Source organism: Schistocerca gregaria, chromosome 4 (genome assembly GCF_023897955.1).
Source record: "Schistocerca gregaria isolate iqSchGreg1 chromosome 4, iqSchGreg1.2, whole genome shotgun sequence".
NCBI lineage: Eukaryota > Metazoa > Arthropoda > Insecta > Orthoptera > Acrididae > Schistocerca > Schistocerca gregaria.
In genome coordinates, this window is record NC_064923.1 from 253,131,524 (window position 1) to 253,151,010 (window position 19,487).

A 19,487-nucleotide genomic window follows, 5' to 3' on the forward strand; every position below is an offset into this window, starting at 1 on the left:
TTCACACGACAACACAGAAAAACACAATTTAAAGAACAAAAATAAGAGAACACATTAACATAGCACTGAAAATAATATTTAGTTAATTGCAAGCGCAGCTGCGAAATACTTCGTGCAAAACTACATGCATGCCACAACTATTTTACTGTACAACAATGAAAGACTGCAACTACAAAGGAAATTCTCTCTATGATTACGCGCTAGCAATAAACAAAAGCTACACTAATTACACAAACTACAAGGAAAAAATCAGAAGATTCCAGTGAGGTATCCTCGGCTAAGGGTCGACATATGAAACGTCCCCTTAGAACAATTTATACACGACTGAGCTTAAACTGACACACAATATCTTTAGCGCAACGCAATCTGACTTCCAAAAATCCCTACGAAAGAATGGCCCTGACTAACATTAATCTATATGTTTCACAAATCACTTACCTCACAAAAATCTTCGTTACTCGAACTACTGCAATACAGCGAGCGCCACTACTGCCAGCTAACTAAAAGATTCAAACTACGGAAGTCACTAACTACTGATAGGCATAGTTAGCAAATGAAAGATTTTAATAGAGAACAAACAATGTATTTACCTCACTAGTCATAATATATATAGCAGTTCATGACACCAATTCTTACAAATTTCAAAACTCCGCCATCTCCCTCCCCACGTCCACCACTGCTGGCGGCTCACCTCCAAATGCCCAACGCTACGCGCTATTAGCATCCAGCTGCCGCTGCCCAACACTACAATGGCAGACAACAATGCAAACGAGCCACAGACTGCACACAGCACAGCCAGTGATTTTTCATACCGAGCGCTAAGCGGCGTTACCAATAAGAGAACCTAAACAGTCTACTTACAGCCTCTACATCACATTGCATCGGCGTCCTCTTCGTATCCTGCTATATTTCCCTCTGTTTCATCCTGCACCACGCTGAGCCCTATAATGAACCCTACACTGAACTTAAATTGTTGCAGACTTTTACCTCTTGACGAGACATGGCCCCAGGCCCGGGTTCCATCCACAACGAGACGATCCAACTCTTGGACGTTTCCCAGAGGCAATATCTCCTCAGGGTCTTCAACCGAATTATCTCATGGGTGCTTTTCCGTCACAATGGTGACACAGTATAGTTATCCCCGTCCTTAAGCCCGGGGACCGAGCGAGGTGGCGCAGTGGTTAGCACACTGCACTCGCATTCGGGAGGATGACGGTTCAATCCCGTCTCCGGCCATCCTGATTTAGGTTTTCCGTGATTTCCCTAAATCGTTTCAGGCCAATGCCGGGATGGTTCCTTTGAAAGGGCACGGCCGATTTCCATCCCAATCATTCCCTAGCCGAGCTTGCGCTCCGTCTCTAATGACCTCGTTATCGACGGGACGTTAAACACTAACCACCACCACCACCACCACCATAAGCCCGGGAAGAACTCAACGTCTCTCGACAGCTACCGCCCAATTAACCTGACGAATTTACGTTGTGAACTGCTCGAGAGGATAGTTAACTTCAGATTATTCTGGGTACTCGTATCTTGGTCTAGGGGTACCGTTTTTGAGTAGTAATCAGTATGTCCTAGGTACAAGGTTCGGATCCTGCCTTTGCTTAAATTTCGATTAATAATCAGCACTGGCGGCCTAAGACTTCCGGCATAAGAAGTCACACCCGTTCTGCCAAAGGCCTTGTGAAAGATGGTGCAGGAGCGGACAGACGTTCAGGCCACTCTCTTGTCCTAGGGATGGGAAACTGCCCCTAAGGGTGGAAGAATCAGCAGTGAGCAAAGGAATGAGCATGCACAAGGCAATGGAAACCACTGCATTAAAGACGCGTAACGTGTATCCACAGGACATGTGGTCTGTAACTGAAAAGTGTCGTGATGATCTCTCCACTGGCAGTTTATTCCGAAATACTTCCCCATTACGATCTCTGGGAGGGGACTGCCAAGGGATAAGTGACCATGAGAAAAAGACTGAATAATCAACGGAAGGATAACGTTCTACGAATCAGGGCGTGGAATGTCAGAAGCTTGAACGTGGTAGGCAAACTAGAAAATCTGAAAAGGGAAATGCAAAGGCTCAAGGTAGATATAGCAGGGGTCAGTAAAGTGGAAAGATGACAAGGATTTCTGGTCAGACAGCAGCAGAAAATGGTATAACAGGAGTAGGTTTCGTTATGAATAACAAAGGTAGGTAAAGAGTGTGTTACAGTGATAGAGTTGTTGTTGTTATTACCAGAATCGACAGAAAACCAAGACCGACAACGAGAGTTCAGAGCTTGCCGTTGTCGTAAGCTGAATATGAAGAAATAAGAAAAAGTATGTGAGGATATTGAGAGGGGAATAGAGTGTGTAAAGGGAGAATAGCTCAGTAGGAAGTACAGTTGAAGAGCAACGGACATCTCTAAAAAGAGCAGTTCCAGATGGTGGAAAGAAAAACATATGGACAAAGAAGGTAACTGCGAAGAAACCATCGGTAACAGAAGAAATACTCCATTTGATTGATGAAAGGAGGAAGTACAAAAATTCCAGTAAACTCAGGAATACAGAAGTACAAGTCGCTGAGAAATGAAATAAATAGGAAGTGCAGGGAAGCTAAGACGAGATGTCTGCAGGAAAAATGTAAACACATCGAAAAAGAAATGACTGTCGGAAGGACAGACTCAGCACACAGGAAAGTCAAAGCAACCTTCGGTGACATTAAAAGCAATGGTGATAACATTAAGAGTGCAACGGGAATTCAGCTGTTAAATGCAGAGGAGAGAGCGGATAGGTGGAAAGAATACATTGAAAGCCTCTATGAGGGAGAAGATTTGCATGGTGTGATAGAAGAGGAAACAGGACTCGATTTAGAAGAGATAGGGGATCCAGTATTAGAATCAGAATTTAAAAGAACTTTGGAGGACTTAAGGTCAAGTAAGGCAGAAGGGATAGATAAAATTCTGACAGAATTTCTAAAATCACTGAGGAACGTGGCAACAAAAGGACTATTCATGTTTGTGTGTAGAATGTATGGGTCTCGGGACATACCATCTGACTTTCGGAAAAATATCAGCCACACAGTTCCGAAGACTGCAAGAGTTAATAAGTGCGAGAATTATGGCACAATCAGCTTAACAGCTCATGCACCCAAGTTGAGAATAATGTACAGAAGAATGGAAAAGAAAATTGAGGATGTGCTAGATACCGATCAGTTTGGCTTTAGGAAAAGTAAAGTCACGAGAGAGGCAATTCTGACGTTGCAGTTAATAATGGAAGCAAGACTAAAGAAAAATCACGACACGTTCATATGATCTGTCGACCTGGAAAAAGCATTCGACAATGTAAAGTGTTGCAAGATGTCCGAATTTCTGAGGAAGATAGGGGTAAGCCATAGGGTGAGACGGGTAATATACAATATGTACAAGAGCCAAGACGGAATAATAAGAGTGGACGACCAAGAACGAAGTGCTAGGATTAAAAAGGGTGTAAAACAGGAATGTACTCTCCCCCTCCCCCTGTACTGTTCAACATCTAACGGTACATCTAAGAAGCAAGATGGAAATAAAAGAAAGGTTCAGGAGTGGAATTAAAATTCAAGACGAAAGGATATCAATGATACGATTCGCTGATGACATTGCTATCCTGAGTGAAAGTGAAGAGGAATTACATGATCTGCTGAATGGAATGAACAATCTAATGAGCACCGAATATGGATTGAGAGTGACTCGAAGAAAGACAAAAGTAATGTGAAGTAGCAGAATTGAGAACAGCGAGAAACTTAACATCAGAATTGATGGTCACACAGTAGATGAAGTTAAAGAATTCAACTACCTAGGCAGTAAAATGACCAATGACAGACGGAGCAAGGAGGACATCTAAAGAAGACTAGCATTAGCAAAAAGGTCATTCCTGGCCAAGAGAAGTCTGCTAGTATTAAACATAGGCTTAATTTGAGGAGGACATTTCTGAGAATGTATGTAAGTAGCATTGTGCGGTAGTGAAAGATGGACTGTGGGATAACCGGAATAGAAGAGAATCGAACCATTTAAGATGTGTTGCTATAGACGACTGTTGAAAATTAAATTGGCTGATAAGGAATGAGGAGGTTCTACACAGAATTGGAGAGGACAGGAATATGTGGAAAACACTGATCAGGAAAAGGGACAGGATGAGAGGACATCTGGTAAGACATGATGGAATGACTTCCATGGTACTAGAGAGAATTGTTGAGGGCAAAAGTTGTAGAGGAAGAGAGGGATTAGAGTACATACAGCAAATAACTGAGGACGTTGGTTGCAAGTGCTACTCTGAGATGAAGAGATTGGCATTGGAGAAGAATTCGTGGCGGACCGCATCAAACCAGTCACAAGACTGCTGATCCATAGAAAAAAAGAAAAGAAAAAAAACTCGAATCTTGGGACCTTTTGTCCCCGTATCAGTGTAGCTTCTGGGCAGCCCAATCTCCAGCTGAGCATTTACTCAGATTGGAAACAGCCATTCGACAAGCTTTTAGTCACCTCTGGCACCTCATCGTGGTCTTCTTTTACCTACACAAGGCATATGACATGGCTTGGCGCCACCACATTTTACGAGTAGTTACCCTGCATGACTGGGGCTTCTATGCGAAGTTTTTATCTCACCGTCTCTTCTGGGATCGAGTTGGCACTTCACTCAGCACCCTTCGGAATCAGGAGGAGAGCGGTATCCCACAGGGCTCTGTGTTAAGTCTCTTCCTCATTGCCGTAAATGGGCTTGTGACCTCTGCCAGGCCTCTGGTTATCCCAGCGTTGTGCATTGAAGATTTTTGCATGTGGCGTAGCTCCCACTTGGTAGCATCTGGGCGCCATCAAATGGGCCACTGCGTGGGCCACCTCCCATGGCTTCAGTTTTTTTCCCTCTAAAACGCGGGTTATGTATTTTTGTCGTCGACTCACAGTATACCCCTATCCAAAACTTTATTTAGGCGACAAGTTCTTCGATGTTATAGCACAGTCCCGTTTCTTGGGCCTTATTTTTTATAACAAGCTGACATGGCAGCCCCACATTCGCCACCTAAAGACTACGTCTATGCAGAAGCTTAATGCTCCGCCTCATGGCCCACACATCTTGGGGATGCAGGCCGTACCACTTTTCTCCATCATTATTGTGCTCTGGTCTTGTCCAGACTAGATTATGGTAATCAGGTTTACGGCTCAGCAGCTCCTTACACTTTGAAACTGCTTGACCACGTTCGCCATTGTGGGGTGCGTCTGGCTAATGGTGCCTCACCATCCTGTGCACTCTATGCTCTTTGCCAATGAGGGATGTCTCCCTCCTCACACCTGCCCACAGATGGGATTGCCGGTTGGCATGCATCTCACTTCCCTCTGTCGGGAGCTCGATCTCCTGTCACTGGAATGAACCCCATGTCTTTCCTTCCATATCCTCTCCCCCTTTCAAGATGCCTAGACGATGGGTGCCCTAAGATCTCTGTCACCCCTATAGTTTTCCAGCGTCTTGTAAGTGCCATTCTTGCAGAGTTCCAGGATGCCACCCCACCATCTTTTATAGTGGTCTTTCTAAGACACTCGATAAGGTGGGCTACTCTTTCACGTCTCCTACTGGCTTAGAACATCATTAACTGCCAGGATCATGTAGTATGTTCACAGCAGAGCTTCTAGCCATTCACAGATCCCTCCTTTTTTGTTTTTCAAGCCTGCCTCCACACTGTTTTCATTTGTTCAGACTCAATCAACAGCCTGAAGGCTATCGACCGATGCTACTCTCGTCACCCTTTGGTCTCTTCTATCCATGACCTTCTCTCTGCCCTTGGCCGTGCCGCCTGTTCAGTTGTCTTCCTCTGGGTCCTAAGTCACGTGGGCAACCCAGGGAATGAACCGGCTGACCTTCTGGCTAGAGAAGCGAATACCTCTCCACTCCATTTCGTTTCATGGTTCCAGCTACAAATGTCCGGACTTACGTCAAATCCCCCTTTGCTCAAAAATGGAATGACATCTGGTGCGCTACTGCTCCTAATAATATACTCCGCCCAGTCAAGGAATAAACTGCAGTTTGTCGCTCTCTCTTCCGCGCCTTTGGTAAGGAGTCCATTGTTGTATGCCGTCTACGCATTGGTCACACCAGGCTCACCCAATGTTTCCTCCTACGTTAGTTTGCTTTTGTGTGTGCTGTAGTAGGTCTTTGATCGTTTTCTTTTATTACTGCTGTTGCGGGCATCAGTCCGAAGACTATTTTGATACAGCTCTCCATGCTATTCTACCATGTGCAAGCCTCTTCATCTCCAAATTACGTCTGTTCGAACCTGACTACTGTGTTCATTCCCTGGTGTCTCTCTACCGTTTATACCTCCATACTTCCCTCCATTACCGTACTGATGATTTCTTCTTAGTAGGCGTCCTGTCGATCGACCCTTTCTTTTAGTCTAGTTGTGCCATAATTTTCTTCTCCCCAATTCAGTTTACTACCTTCTCATTACTTACTCGATCTATTTCTCTTCTTGTTTCACTTCCATGTCAGTTAACCGTACAGTACAGCTATATGCTGTTGGCGAAAATAACGTCTGTGGTTTCCCTTTGTTTTCAGCCGTTACCGGTAGGCTCATGTTCCACTGTTTAATCAGCCAACCACCCAGACTGTTGCTCCTGCGACTTCAGAAAAGACTGTTGCCCCTTGTCAGGAAACACAGGTTCGTCTGGCTTCTCCACAGATACCCCTCAGTTGTGGTTGCTCCTTTGTATGACTGTCTATGTTATAGCGGAATGAAAACCACACCCATATTGGCATGGATTGTGGATCCAGAAGGAATTAGTGTATTACTTCTTCTTCTTCTTCTTCTTCTTCTTCTTCTTCTTCTTCTTCTTCTCAACTTCAAGAATTAGGTGTTCTCTTCCGTTCCGGCTTCACAGTTGTCTACAGCGTGTCCTGCGTCACCCTCAATCTCTTCTTCCCTTCGACATGTAATCCAACTCTGTCTTGTGAAGTCTGGTATTTTCTATTCTTTTTAAGTGATTGGTGCAGTTCATTATGTTATTTAATATTTTTTATGGTGGGGACGCTTGCGTGCCTCAGCGATTCAGATAGCCGTACCGTAGGTGCAACCACAACGGAGGGGTATCTGTTGAGAGGCCAGACAAACATGTGGTTCCTTAAGACGGACAGCAGCCTTTTCAGTAGTTGCAGGGGAAACAGTCTGGATGATTGACTGATCTGGCCTTGTAACACAAATCAAAACGGCCTTGCTGTGCTGGTTTTAAGAACGGCTGAAAGCAATGGGAAACCAGAGCCGTTATTTTTCCCGAGGGCATGCAGCTTTACTGTATGGTTAGAGTCGAGAGACATGAAAGGAAAGCAGTGGTTGGGAAGGGAGTAAGACAAGGTTGTAGCCTCTTCCCGATGTTATTCAATCTGTATAGTGAGCAAGCAGAAAAGGAAACAAAAGAAAAATTAGGAGCAGGTATGAAAATCCACGGAGAAGAAATAAAAACCTTGAGGTTCGCCGATGACATTGTAATTCTGTAAGAGGCAGCAAAGGACTTGGAGGAGCAGTTGAACGGGACGGACAGTGTCTTGAAAGGAGGATATAAAATGAACATCAACAAAAGCAAAACGAGGATAATGGAATGTAGTCGAATTAAGTCGGGTGATGCTGCGGGAATTAGATTAGGTTCAAAATGGTTCAAATGGCTCTGAGCACTATGGGATTTAACTTCTGAGGTTATTAGTCCCATAGAACTAACCTAAGGACATCACACACATCCATGGCCGAGGCAGTATTCGAACCTGCGACCGTAGCGGTCGCGCGGTTCCAGACTGTAGCGCCTAGAACCACTCGGCCACACCAGCCGGAAATTAGATTAGGAAATGAGACACTTAAAGTAGTAAATGAGTTTTGCTATTTGGGGAGCAAAATAACTGAAGATGGTCGAAGTAGAGAGGATGTAAAATGTAGACTGGCAATGGCAAGGAAAGCATTTCTGAAGAAGAGAAATTTGTTACGATCGAGTATAGATTTAAGTGTCAGGAAGTTAATTATATTCTGATTGAAATGATTTTACAAACGTTCAATTGGGACTTACTTTTTACAATAATCTTACAGCTAGCAATGCGCAAACATACCTTCAGTAGTCTTGAGTTTCTCAAAAAATTAATTCAATAGTATTAGTTCCTCTTATTATAATAGTTGGCTGATGTCTCTGTACATCCGTTTATAATCTCTTGTAAATCATAGCTAGCGGCTGGCAGGCACACCGCTCCTCTCAACCTCTCGATTCAGACCTGCTACCGACTCGCTTCACATCTCGCTTACTACTGACTGCCTACGAACGCTAAAGTGCAGTCTCTTCTGCCAACAATGCTTTCTCCTGCAGACAGTCCCTACTACCATTACAAAATGTATCAATGCGCGGTCATTCCCGCTCTTTTCTTAAAATGTATCCATACGCGGTCTCTCCCACCCTTTTTAAAATTACATCAATTTGCGGTCTCTCTTGCCAACAATACTTTGGTGCAGACATTCCCTGCTACCACAATTATTTCCAACATGACAAATATTAATTATTCCTACTTAATCCTATTAACAAAATATAAACATCTTTCGTAAATTGTGGTTTGACAATAGACAATAGAAATATACACGTCTTACAATTGAGTCAAACAAATTTTTGATTTTGACAGATGAGCAGACATGGTTTTAATGTCGTTCTTCTCCAATATCCTGGTAATCTTTGCCATAGGCGACCCAGCACAAGGAAGGAACGCCAGACGCTTTGTATCTTCTTCCGGAACGTCTTCTTTCTTCTCCTCGTCCAGCCGGAGAGCGCGTGTCTCTAAGTAGCGGTTCTTGTGAAGATTTTCCTCATCTGCTGCAACTCGACGGGTAGCCTTTCCTTGTCGCTTATGTCCCTGCTCACGAGGCCCGTGAGCACAGATTTGCGTTGTGCTGGATGGTGGCAGCTATTGGCATTTAGGCAGAGGACTCTGTGCGTCATTTTCTATAGACAGAATATCCAAGCATGTCATCAGTTTTCTTCCTCATCAGGATATCGAGGAAATACAGGCACTCGTTATCTTCTACGTACATGGTGAACTTTATATTTTCGTGTATACTGTTAAGGTGGTCAAGAAATTCCTGCAGGTTTTCTTCACCATGCGGCCACACCACGAATGTGTCGTCCACACATCGGTAGAGCGTCTTTGCTTTCTGACACGTGATTTTGAGAGACGTTTTCTCGAAGTGTTCCATATATAGGTTTTGCGATTCTTGGCGCAATGGGGGGACCCCATATCGACTATGTCTAACTGCTCGTAGAACTTTCCCCCACATTGGAAGTAGGTGGTAGTGAGCGTGTAGCGGAACAGTTCCACAGTAACAGTTCTGGGAACGTAAAGGAGTGCTCTAGCGGTACGTGTGTGCAGAGAGACGTGACGTCGGAACTGACTAGGATATCACCCTTGCCCTGATATAACCCTGAAGCACCTTCACAAACTCAATTTAGTTTTTGAGATAGTGTGTGCAGTGACCAACGAGGGTCTTTAGTAACTGCATCAGGTTTTTACCTATTCCATATGTTGGTGAATTTATCGTGTCTACTAGTAGAACGTCACATAGCGTTGGTGGTATCGGCGCTCTGTGATAAGCCGTCTGACCACTTTTTTTGCCTAGTTCTGGATTGTTTAGGAGTGAGATGATCTTCCTAGTCACAGCTAGTGTACGACCCTTTCTTACTGGCATGTAAGCTGGGTCTTAATGGTATTTCAATCTTCCGCCAGTAGTCAACCGATCGTAGCAGCACCATCGCACTGGCCTTGTCAGCTGCCAGGGCGACTCTGTCTTCGTCTCCTAGGAGGTTGCGTATCGCCCTGACTTCTGCAAAGGAGATAGTTTTCGGCAATTTTGCTTTGTCAAGGACTCTGCAAGTGTCCCTTCTCACCTCTTTCGCGTTGGCAGAGAGAAGCCCTCGAACGGCTTGCTCGACGCTGCCGATGATCTCTTTTGTAAACCCTCGTCGCCAGTTTTATAAAGGCTACTGCTATGGAGGCCGAGTTCACATTCTCCGGCGGTATTCCATAAGTTTACCGCCCTTCGATTGTGCAGTCCCCGCACTAATCGCAACGCTACGGTTTCAGGTGCGAGCCAGCCAGCCAGTCAGCCAGCAGCAGTAGCAGCAGTAGTAGCAGCGGTCCCGACCAGCACCGCGGTCCAGCCTGTAGCAGCCAGCCATCCCTCCGGCAGCAGCGGTCCGGCCAGCCAGACAGCCAGCCCGACCTCCAGCAGCAGCAGCAGCAGCCCCGGCCCCGTCCGCGGCAGCGGCGCCAGCTGCGGCATTCCTGCCAGTCGGCGTCAGCTTCAGCTTCCGCGGCAGCAGCGTGGGACTCTGGTCGTCGTCCGTCTTCGTCTTCGTCCGTCTTCGTCCCCAGTTTCTTCTTCTTCTTCCCCTTTCCATTTTGTCCTGTGTACTTTTCTATATCCTTGTCATCATGTCAGCTCCCACCACCACTACGACCACTACTACCACAGCCATAGCATACACGTCCCCCTCTGCCGCCACCACCACCATTACATGGTGTGCCCAGTCACACCCCACTCTTTCCATCCCTCCTCTTCTCACTCTCCCTTCGCCTTCGCTCTTTGTCGCCCCCTCTCCAGCTTCTTCCTCCCACTCCTCTCCCTCTGATCCTTTCCCCCCACTCCCCCAGCCTGTTACTGCGGCTCCAGCTAGGGTGGTGGCCCGTCGGGCCACTGCCCACGCCCAACTCTCCCCATCGCCTTCGCCATCATCGCCACCGCCGTCGCCTTCAGCGTCACCATCTCCGGCGCCGTCTGCTGCGTCCACGCCGGGACCTGCCCGTTCCCGCCACCTCCCTATAGCTCCTATCCCTCATGTCACCACCCACCCTTCTGCCGCCGTTAAACGCCCTAGTGGCACCGCCACCTCCTCTGCTCCCAAAAAGGCCCCGCCCCGTCCTCCTTCCCCCTCCCAGGATGCCATGGATGTCGCGCCACCTGCCCCTGCTCCCTCCGCTTCCTCCTCCTCCCCCCCCCCTTCTTTATACAAATACCTCCTCTCCCGACCGGATCCTTCCCTTCTCGAGGCCCCGAATCTCTCCCTCCTCCTCCATCAACACGTCTCTGGTGCTCCCGTATCTCCCCTCACTCCCAGACGGGATTCCGTTCTCATCTCCTCCCCCAGCCCTACCCTCCATACTGACATCCTCTCCCACCTCCCCATCACCCGTTTTGGCCCCAACACTTCCCTCACCCCTGCTCCTTCTCCATCCCCCAACCGCCAACCCCAACCCCCGTGTCGCCTGCCGACCCTCACCGCTGTGATCACTCGGCTCAGTCCGACGATCACGGAGGAGGAGGTGTTGGCGGAGCTCAAGGCGCATCCCACACTGGAGGTGCGGGCGGTCCGCCGCATTTTCAACTCGTCCAGCCCCACCCGCCTTATGCGGATTTTCTCTGAGGACGCCCCTCCATTGACCGTCTATTGAAGGAGGGTGCCCTCCTCTTCCACCAGCGCTATAAGGTCGACCCCTCCCGTTCTCCTCCTCAATCCCTGCGCTGCCAGAGGTGTCTGCGCTATAACGCACACCCAACAGCTGAGTGCCGCGAGGCCCCCACCTGCCCGCATTGTAAATAAACGCACTTCCTCTGGCAGTGCCCTAACCTACAATTCCCTCCCTCCTGCAATACCTGCAATCTCCCCCATCCCACCTACTCCCAAAAGTGTAAAGCCCGACCACCTCCGACCACTCCTGAAATCACTGTACCTGTCCGTCCTCTGGACGCTCCCACCCCTCCTGTCAATTCCCTTCGTCCCCCCCCCCCACCGCTGAGGACATCATCAGGTTCCTCACCATTGTCTTACAAAACGTCCACCCTTTCCAGCGCCCTCACACCCTTCAACAGGTCTCCCTCGCCGCCCGTTCCATTTTCCACTTGAAAATGTATGCCACCTACTCCAACAACCAGGCCCATTTCACCTTCTCCCGTCTTGACACCCTTGTCTAAATCCCTGTCATGGCGCGACAGCACCGTATCCTTTTCAACAACATCCGCTCCCTTCACGCCAACAAGAACCTCTTCCTGCACACCCTTGCCGCCCACTGCGTGAATGCCTTCCTCCTCAATGAAACTTTCCTCCAACCTCACCACACCGTCCACACGTCGCCCTACCTCCTTCACCGGTCTGATAATCCCCTCCCGACTGCGCGTGGCGGAGTTGCCATTGGTCACCACCGCCAGATCCCAGTACGGCTCCAACCTCTCCTTCCTGACCCCACCGAACACCTGATCCTTAGTCTCTTCTTCCCTGGCCTTACCGTCACCTGCGCCACCATCTATGTCCGCCCTAACGTCCCTATTCCCTTCGACTTCCTCTCCCACATTGACCGTACCTTCTCCTCCTACGTGATCGCCGCCGACCTCAACATCCATAGTCGTTCCGCCGCCCAGTTACGGCGGTGGCATCGGTTCCTCTCCTCCCTTCAAGGGGACCTCATCCCCATCCCCCAGCACACCCGTCCCAAATCCAACTCCACTCCCGATGTTATCCTTTCCTCCCCTAACCTCCTTGGCCGCATATCGGTGGATGTCCTGGAACCTATTGGTAGCGACCATCTCCCTGTCCTCCTCACCGTTTCCGACGGTCGTCGCCCCCGCCCCAGCCCTCGTAATGACCCTCCCCCAAAGTATATCCATGACTATTCCCATGCCAACTGGAATGCCTACCGGGATACCCTCTCCAACCAGGTCGATAGCCACCCCTTCACCTACCGCCACCCTGACGATGTAGCCCATGCCGCCTCCTTTCACCAGCAGACCTTGTCTGAGGCCGTGGAGGCCCACATCCCTACTGTCGCTATCCACCCCCACCGTCCTACCTTACCCCCACAGGCCGTCCTCCTCCTCCGTGAATCCCATCGTCTCTACCGTGCCTTCCTCCACACACGTGACCCGGACACACTCCGACGCCACCGGCAACTCCAGCGCCACATTCGTAATTTGCTCGTGACCAAGAAACGCCGGGACTGGCGACAGACGTGCACCTGTTTGAATGCCACCCTACCTATCAACTCGTCCAAGTTCTGGTCAGCCTTCTGTCGCCTTACCGGAACTAAACCCTCCCCCTACTATCCTCTCCTCCATGATGATCACCCATTCCCTGACACCCTTAGTAAGGCCAATCACTTTGCCTCCTACCTCTCCGATGTCTTTTCCATCCCCGACGATCCCCAGTTCGATTACTCCCTCTTCCCAGATGTCCGCTATCGAACTGACACCTCTGTCCCTCCCCTAGCGCCTGGTTTCCAGTACTTGGACAACATAGCACACACAGAACTCAATGCCCCTATCACTACACGGGATCTCATTGCTACACTCCGCACCAAACGCAACACTGCTCCTGGTCACGATCGTGTCACCTACCGTCACCTTCGTGAAGCTCCTGTCTCCTTCCTCTCCACCCTGGCCAGGCTCTACAATGTAGTCTTGTCCACCGGTTACTACCCCGACCTGTGGAAAACCACACATATCCTGATGTTTCTTCAACCTGGTAAACCGCCATCCGCCGTCTCCTCCTACCATCCCATCAGCCTTACCTCGGTCTTCAGCAAGGTCCTGGAATCTATCCTCACCCACCGCATCCACCAGCATCTCCGCCAGCACCGCCTCCTTCCCATCACCCAGTGTGGCTTTCGGCCATCCTTCTCTTCCGATGACCTTCTCCTTCACCTCACTCATCTCCTTTCTGAACAGCTTAACTCCCGTCGCTCTGCAATCTTCCTCTCCCTGGACCTCGAACGTGCTTATGACCGTGTATGGCATTCCGGTCTCCTCTTTAAGCTCCAAACCTTCGCCCTTCCCATTAATTACGTCAGTCTGATCGGCTCCTTTCTCTCCCGCCGTCCTTCCTACGTCACCATCCATAACACAGATTCCTACACCTTTTTTCCCTCCGCCGGTGTGCCCCAAGGCTCCGTCCTCTCCCCCCTTCTGTACCTCTTGTATACAGCGGACATGCTGCCGCCGTCACCCCCCGTCCACCTTCTCCAGTTTGCCGATGACACCGCCTTCCTTGCCCTTGCCCCCACCCTGCAGCGCTCCCAACACCTTCTCCAATCCCATCTTGACCAGTTCACCGCTTGGTGCAACTAGTGGTTGCTCAAGGTCAATCCCTCCAAAACCCAGGCGATCACTGTAGGCAAAACCACCCCTTCCTTCCTCCTCCTTGATTTCTATCTCACCGTCTATGGCCGTCCTATCGCCCTCACCCCCACCCTCAAGTACCTTGGAGTCACCCTCGACCGTCGACTCTCCTGGACCCCACATCTCCGGACAATCCAAGCCAAGGCACGCTCCTGTCTCCATCTCCTCAAGCTCCTTTCCGGTCGTACGTGGGGTCTAGACCCCTCCACCATACTCCACACCTATAAATCCCTCATCCGCCCTATCCTTTGTTACGCCCATCTGGCCTGGATCTCTGCCCCTGCTACCTTTTACAAATGCCTCCAAATCCTTGAACGCCATGCTCTCCGCCTCGCCTATCGCATCTGTCTCCCCTCCCCCACGCAGATCCTGTATGATCTCATTCCATTCCCCCACCTACTCCTTTTCCTTGAGAGGCTAAGGATCCAGTACACATCACGCAAACTCGATCCTTCTCACCCGCTTGTCTCGCCCATCCTCTCCCGCCCCCGCCCGCTGACGCGCCTGTATTCCCATGTCCCACCCGGTCTCCATCTCTCTACCCTCCTTACCCTCTCCCAAGGTGGCTTCCGCCAGCTCCCCCTCCCTGATGATGTCCTCCTTCCCTCCATATACCCCTCCTACCAACTTTGATCCTCCTTCCCTCTTCCTGTCTCTGTTCCTTTGGGCATCCTCCCTCCCTCATCCCTTTCTCCCCACTCCTCCCCCAGGCTTCCCCTCCCCTGTCCCTCTATTCCTCCTCTCATGTCCTCAGCCATTGGCGTCTTTGTTCTCCCCTCTACACCCCCCACCCCTCTTCCCCTCTTGGCAAGTCCCCGGACTCGCACACGCTACGTGGACTTTCGTGCGCCGGAGATCATCGCCATCAGTGTTTCGTGTGTGCCGTCGTGTTTAGTGTTCAGTGTTCACCGTCGCACTCCATCGTTCACCTGTGCCATCGCCGTCTTCCGTGTTTGTGCGTCGTGTCTCCAGTTTTCAGTGTGGACTATCGTCAAGTGTGAACGGCTCCGTGTTTGCCTTTCTGTGTCAACTGTTTTCTTGCCCACCGTTCTGTAACGTATGTGTAATCTTTCTGTATTTCCTCATTGTGTATCCTCTGGCTGAAGAGCAGCATAGAACGTTGCTGACAGCCTGCCTGTTGTACAGGCTTTAAAATAACAATAAAGAAAAAAAAGAGGCCGAGTTGCCGCTATTGTTACGGTAGGCCGAGTTTGTGAGTTCTTGAAACGCCTTCTAGTGCAGCACACTGCTAAGACAATTTCTCCCTGCCACTATTACACAGCTATGCCCAGGGCAGTTAACAGGGTAGGAGAACGAAGATTCTACAACACTCCACCAAATTAGTAACAAAGTCACACAAATTGGTTAAAAAAGTTTACTTATTTTTCGTGACTTGTTGAATAATGAAGTCTGCAACAGTGCATGTAATAAAACACAAAAAAGGCCTTCAATGGCTAAGTGCGAATATTCGCAGGTATACTTCACAGTATATAGCAAATGCAATGTACAACAACTGTCTGTTCATTTCCGTTGTCGTCCGGTCATTGGCGCATTGTAGTCGGCCGGCAATTGGCCGAGACGAAGTCGATATCTTCATCCTCAGAGCCGTTGGTGGAACTCGCACAAGTAGCGAGTCTGTATGGCACTGGCACCAGCTCGCATCTTTGCGCCTGTGGAGCTTTTTTCCTGGCTGTGCCTTGTTCGGACGATACAGCAATCTCCATTTTGGTTAATGTATTTCCGACAGCAAAAAATTTAATCCTTTTGACAGCAGAGATGTTGTCGCCTTGTGCAGTACCTTTCCAATCGAATTGATGAAATTCCTCGAATCTTTTATGTCTATATTCTACACGAGTGTCCCTGGAAGCCGGGTGTTGCGTTGCTTCAAAGTAACTTTGCGCTTGCAAAGTTCACTGGAGGAGGAAATGTTACCATCTTGCCACTCCTACCTTCAGGGTGACAGACTGAGTCCTAGCCGCAAGTGGTTTACGAGTATAGTACCTCCAATATTGTCTCGTTCAAGCCTCATGATGCGCATTTACTCCCACATAAGGGCCGAACTAACACTCTGTAAAATGCGTTTTGTCCTCGTCGTGTTGATGAGGTGCAGAAGGTGAGAAAACTGCGGCGTCACGTCCTTGTCCCGACAACGCTGTAAGAAAGCCAGTCTGCTAAGGAAACTTCCTTTTTGTCTCGAAGTTTCTGCAGCATATGGAAGCTGCGCTGGATCTCGTCCCCAGAGAGATGTGCTATGTGGGATTGTCGGGCTTTCTCGACGAATGTCGACGAGGATGTCTTCTCGTGTTGTCAGCCGAGTCAAACCGTCGTTCTGCAGCAATGTTTCGACAAGTTTCCTACAAATCATCTTCGGCTGAGGCGTCGGGTTCATGTCCAGTTCCTATTTTTATAGACGCTGGACCGCATCAAACGGCTGAGCCAATCTCGTGCCTCCGGAAAGGTGTCGGAGACGGTGGTGAGGAAAGTAGCAGACGCTGGTGATGGGCGGGGTGGGGGTGGGGGTGGGGGGGGGGGGAGGGTGGACTCCGGGCGTGCTGCAGGGTCCAGGCATAGCTTGAAGGTTACTTCTGTATGTTTTTCTACAGTAATTATAGACCTACGATCTCGTATTGCAGTACAAAGTTTAACTACATTAAATTTCCTGTAAATCGGTCCCGGTCATTTTGCCTGTAAGACTAAAGTCCGCTTGTAGGTGCTGAGAGAATACGAAAATTTGTTGTGTGGGACTTGAAGGCATTCCGGGTTGTATAATTCCTATCGGTAGGGGCAGATGAACCATACCATATTTTTACGAAAAATCGTGGTGATAAGCTACAGGTATATCTTTGTCTAAGTCCTATATTTGCAGGAATCCGTTCACTTCTTTTAATTCTCGACATATGGTAAAATTAGTATTTCTGTACAGAATACTTCTTACTAATCTAGTATTATCCCTTCCTGGATTCATTTCTGTGCTTTCCGATGTTATGTTCTAAATTATTAATTTCTGACGTGAGATGTGCTCTTTTTGTTTTGTTCAGCTGCTTGCAGCGTGCAGCCCGCCTCCCTGCAGGCGCGTTTCACTGCCGCGCGGCCGGCGGCGACCCTCGCAAACACGCGGGCCGGCCTCCCCCGCCTCGCCTTTCATTACGGCCACTTCCCGGCCCCGCTCGCCGTATTCCTCGCGCCGCGCCGGTACGAATTCGGCAAAGGCGCCGCGGTGTGGCGAGGCGCGGCCCGCCCTGGGCTGGCCGGCTCTCTAATTTGCTGCAGCGGTCTGGCCCGGGGCGCCAACTTGCGACCGGAGCGGCAAACTTCCGCATCCCGGGCTGCGGCCGCAAGTTCGCCTCCAGCAGCGCCGGCCGTGAGGGTAGGGCCGTCACACGGCCGTATCTAAATATTGAAACAAGCGCACCGCACCGGAGTCGCGGCCGCCGAAACTGCTACAGGCGGGAAGGATGCGTGAGCCCAAATTAAACATCGCCATTTGTGGAAAAACAGGTGACCCTTTCAACCTGTTTGTGACAGCCAGAAGTGTTTTGGAACCGCATCTGTGCTCTCGTGGCGCCCAGCGGCCCAGCTCGCTCCAAAAGCTGGACGTAGTAGGAAAGAATGGAGACTCCAATAACCTTATCGTTTCCCCTCTACTTTCCAATCTTCGTATGCTCCAGCACCTTTACCAACATATCTCACCGACTCTCCACTTGTACACTCTCATCTCCCAAAGAAACTTCAACCATCTTCACCTCTCATGATCGTGAACTCCTCTCCGACATTCTCTTACCCTACCAGGTCTACTCCACCCAGTCCATCTTATCAGGGATCCCTCTCCCTTATCCTACCAGGTCTACTCCACCCAGTCCATCTTATCAGGGATCGCTCTCCCTTATCCTACCAGGTCTACTCCACCCAGTCCATCTTATCAGGGATCCCTCTCCCTTATCCTACCAGGTCTACTCCACCCAGTCCATCTTATCAGGGATCCCTCTCCCTTCTCCTACCAGGTCTACTCCACCCAGTCCATCTTATCAGGGATCCCTCTCCCTTATCCTACCAGGTCTACTCCACCCAGTCCATCTTATCAGGGATCCCTCTCCCTTATCCTACCAGGTCTACTCCACCCAGTCCATCTTATCAGGGATCCCTCTCCCTTATCCTACCAGGTCTACTCCACCCAGTCCATCTTATCAGGGATCCCTCTCCCTTATCCTACCAGGTCTACTCCACCCAGTCCATCTCATCAGGGATCCCTCTCCCTCCCTTCCTCACATTTCCTTGCCCCCCTCTTCTCCCCTTCTGCTTTCTTTCCCCACCCCTTTTCCCCAACAACTCTACTCCACACCCTTTCTCTTCCAACAGCCACTCCTACCCCATAGCTGCAATGCACCAGTCCTCCATCCTTATACCGGAACACTCCTAACCTCTTCACCGGTCAACCTTGTTCCCTTCAACATCTGACTCCCTAGGTAGGTCCTTCCTTTCAGGAATCTGCTTCTTTTGCATATGAGTGTTTCGGCAACATGTTTGAAATAAGTTATGTTTCATTTTACCTTTTATTATTACGGTTTTTAAATGCAAGTGTAAAAAATCATCCATCGTGCAACTCAAAACTACTATTTTATTTTTCACCTTTAAAAAGTTTTAAATTCAGTGTATATAACTCTTCTATATGTTTCCTATTTTTATGTACTTTACTTGGCTGAAGAGCGGGTTGTCTGTAGTGCTGACACCCATTCTCCCACCTCTATGGGGAGTGGGAAGGGAAGAAATAACAATAAAGAAAAAGAGAAAAAAATGGGTGTAAAATCCTACAAAACTGAGCTCTTTGTGTATTCTTTGCCTCACTGATTAGAAATCGTTCTCACGACGAACCATTTGCGACTGGAACAGGAGAAGGAGGAAATGGCAGTGGCCACACACCAATCACTAAAGCGAGTTAATATTGCACTGTCATCCATTCCTGATCTACGACATGTGATCAAAAGTGTCTGGACACGTGGCTGAATATGGCTTACAAGTTAGTGGCGCCGTACATCAATAATGCTGGAATTTAATATGGTGTTGGTCCGCCCTTAGTCTTGATGACAGATCCCACTGCTAGCAGGTTTCTTGGGAAATGGCAGTCCGTTCTTCAAGGAGTGCTGCATTGATATCGGTCGGTGAGACGTAGCACGAAGTCGGCGTTCCAAAACATACCAAAGGAGTTCTATTGCATTCAGGCCAGGAATCTGCAGACCAGCCCATTACAAGGATGGTGATGTCGTGTAACCACTCCGCCACAGGCCGTCCATTATGAACAGGTGCT